Below are 4,181 nucleotides of genomic sequence, written 5' to 3'. Positions count from 1 at the left end.
TCTCACCAACTTCAACCTTGTCGGTGGTTCTCCCCTTAATCATGTTCTCAACAGACTTGGCAGCCCAGATAGCTGCCTCTAGAGTATGTGCCTAACGTACTGGCACCTCGTACTCCCATGGGAGTCCCTTCGCATACCGGTCCACCTTTGTCAGCTCATCTGGAACGATGCGCAAAGCAAACTCCATCTTATCTGTAAAGTTATTAGTGTATTCATCAACTGACATGCTGCCTTTCGTTAATGTCAGAAACTTGTTCTCTAGTTCCAACAGATTTTGAGCCGAGCAGAACTTGCGCTTGAACTGCACCAAGAATTCTGCCCATGTCAATTGCAGTGGCTCATTAGGGCTTAAAGTCTTCCATATAGTGTTCCACCAACGAACGGCTCCACCACGGAATTGACGCACTGCATAGATAGTCTGCAACTTGCCTGTGCAGCCACAAGTCATGAAGGCCAATTCCATTTCTGAGATCCAATCCATAACTCCAATCGGATCCTCCTTTCCATTGAACGTCGATGGTTTGCAAGTTAGAAAGTCCTTGTACTTGCATCCCATTCCATCATTCCTTCCATCATGGTTGTCTTGCCTAACTATCGGTGGGTTAACTTGACCAACAGAACCACTGAAGTTTCCACCTTCCGAGTGCCCCTCATTTAATTCGGGCTCTTCCACACGAATTGACAGTTCTTCACGATTCCGTTGAAGCAACCGCCTAGTTTCGTCCATCTGACGATCCAACATTGTTTGAATCATCATTTGCACACCAGCCATGGTTATTGGCTCAGGTGTTGCTGTTACGACAGGTATTTGTTCAATCACTGGTGGTTGATTCCTGTTTTCATCAGCATTTCCAACTCCACTTCCTGTTCTCACCATTTTTGATCTACACACCGAATAAGGTGAAATTAGATCCTTATTCACGATAGATATTCAAATCATCCTTATCACTCTGAAACGTTTACATGCTAGTTCTAATATCGTAGACGTACGCTTAGAATCCTACACACATAAAGTTTCTAGATCCGGTCGGCAACAGACCATAGATCCGAAAAAATAATATCATATATGGCAACATATAACATTTAGCACATAAAGCATTTTAGGCAAATTTCCTAAAGTAAACTAGTGCTCGTGTCTAAAATATAACAGACACACATCTCAAAATTCCACTTAGCATTCTAAGTTTAAGTCTAGAAATCCTACAAATTCCTAGTTCGCTTAAACTAATGCTCTGATACCAACTGTGACATCCCCAAAATCTCGGCCAGAAAAGACCGATTTTCATTTATGCTTTTAAAATAATTTCAGAGTAATCCTTTTGATTTGAAAGAGTTGCAGAATTTGTTCCTAAAAACAAAACGTGATAAAACAATGTTTACCAAAGCATTTCATAAAAGAAATGTATTTTCATTATACAATAAAAACTCGGGATGTCATGTTCCGATACAGACCATAAAGCTTAAACGATAACATTACAAGTCATTCAACAAATATATACATATATAGACTTGTAAACAAAACAACTTGATGGTTCATCCATCTTATGCCCTTCCGCCACTTCCTGTAATACAAATAAAACTGAGTGGGTAAGGATTGGGAGCCTGGTGAGCATATAGGGTTTTCAACCCACAATAAATAATTTTATTTAATTTCCACCAACCAACAATAACCCGATTAACCATTCCCGTTATTCTCACCTTACGTCCCTAAGACAACTAACATAAGGGACCTAGTTTAAGAATATTTCATCGGGGCGACAACACATGCTTCAGGGGTTCCTCAGCAATATAAGTCAAATAAGGCAACCATGAGGGAGATGGAATACAACGAATGAACACCCAAGTTCATTAACACCTACAGGTTATGAGCCTACTAGCGTTCCACTGGACTGTCTAGAAAAGTCCGTGGTCGTCATCTAAATTCCGCTAGATGACTGGATCAAAACAACATCGAGGCCTCACATCTGTTTATTATACACCAACTATCTACCCATTTTCTGCCCAACATATTACTAGATAAAACATACATTTTTATACATAGTTTCAAAACCTGTATCGCATGCTCAATCAATACATTTTCCATATAACAGATGAGGCATACACACATAACACCTATTTCATAGAGAAATAATCAGATCTATAAGATAGAAGAAAGTGAATATACATTCACACACATAACAAAAAAATATACACATAACACGTAATTTGTATAAAATACTTCATAATTATGCGTTAGAAGAAAGTAACTACACACTCACTTGATCAGAAGATGACCGGACAGCACTACAGCTTGTAGAAGTAGTATTCTTCGGCAGATCTGGAAGATCTTCACAAAAACCGGACTCCTCTCGGGCAGAGCTTCGGCTCGAGAATCTTACTTCTCGGGATCTTCGGGACCTTGGGACTTGCTTCGGGGCTCGGGAATGATACCGGGGCTTAGGGATAATTCTTTCACGAAAAACGATGCAAAAACGCGAGAAAAAGAGAAGAAATGAGCAAACTACTCGGCTGCCCTCGACACCCTTTTATAGGGGCTGGAAGGTCGATTTACGTTGGGCGTAAATCCTAGTTACGTTGGGCGTAACCTGGATAGGATCGCTGACTCCCCCCCCCCCTTCGGATAATATCGGCCAATATATATATATATATATATATATATATATATATATATATATATATATATATATATATATATATATATATATATATATATATATAATATCGAAAAGATTTAATAAACTTCAAAAATTCATATCTTCCTCATACGAACTCCATTTTCGAAGTTATATATATACCCGTGTAGGTGAGTCTACGATACACAACTTTTGTTTAGACTCCGTCGGCTAATTTTGACTTTATTTTTATTATTTATTTTTAGTAGGTCGGGGCAGGAAAACTCCGTTATAAAATCATAATTTCTTCATCCGACGTCCGTTTTCGCCTATATTTTTATCGTTTTACTACAATTTCTAACGACCCAATGTTCACGTCCCAATTTTCACGTCCGAAAATTTCGTTTTAAAACATTACTTTAGAAAACATTAACAATTAAAAACATTGTTTGATCACACAATAACACAACGTAAACCATGTTCAAAAAGCCAAACCATACAACCCATCCAAATATCAGAGTACAAATCCTAGTGAATCTCGTAAATGCGGAAACCAGAGTGTGTGCATGATGTGCCGCTACCGCGCCAGCTCCTTCCCCTTCGAAGAAGAGGTACCTGAAACCAAAACTGTAAAACGTAATCACAAAGCTTAATGAATTCCCCCCATCGTACCACATACCATACAAACACATAGCATACATACTCCCAGGCTATTCTGGGGTGCCTGACTACCCGGTACGGCCATTCTGAGGTGCCGACCTACCCATACGGCCATTCTGGGGTGCCGTCCTACCCGTGTCAAGCCATTCTGGGGTGCTGACTACCCATCGGTCCTAACAACCGATCCTCGGGGACTGGTCCCCTCCTACTACCTCTATCGCATAACATAACAGGACAACTTACAAACATATCATCACATACTGTCAGACATTTCTGGGGTGTCTGACTACCGTTCGGTCCTAACAACCGAACTCTACTACTATCACATATAATGTATCATGCTAGCATATAACATATCAAGTAGTAGCAAACCTAGATGATATCACAAAGACAATCATTTATCATACGTCTCCTACTGGTGGGCCGGCATTATGGCCTTAGACCCACCACTACTGGAAGGTAACTCACCTCAAAGTAGCTGCTGAACTGATTGGGAACTGACTGACTGCTGCTTCTGCTGCTCCGGGAATCCTCCGGCTGCAATTCCCACAACATACTCAATCAAACACTGCTAACTGTCCTTTGGGTAAAATGACCATTTTACCCCAGGTCTAGCCCTAAGTCAAAGTCAGAGTCAACTTTCAGTTGACTCGACTCGCCGAGTTGGCTCGCGAACTCGTCGAGTTCCTATCCAGATGATTGTCCTGAGTCCCTGATTCTACTCGTCGAGTTATGCTATGACTCGACGAGTTCTTCTTCTAAACTGACATTGAAGTTCTTCGTCCTACTCGCCGAGTTGTATGAACAACTCGTCGAGTTCATCTTCATCCGATGAACACTCATGGTTAGACTCGCCGAGTTGTATGAACAACTCGCCGAGTCTGTTCTTGATCTATGAAGATTGGCTTG

This window comes from Lactuca saligna, chromosome 5, assembly GCF_052625555.1.
Source record: "Lactuca saligna cultivar CGN05327 chromosome 5, ASM5262555v1, whole genome shotgun sequence".
Classification (NCBI taxonomy): domain Eukaryota; kingdom Viridiplantae; phylum Streptophyta; class Magnoliopsida; order Asterales; family Asteraceae; genus Lactuca; species Lactuca saligna.
The sequence above is the reverse complement of the archived record's forward strand: the minus strand, read 5'-3'. Positions refer to the sequence as shown.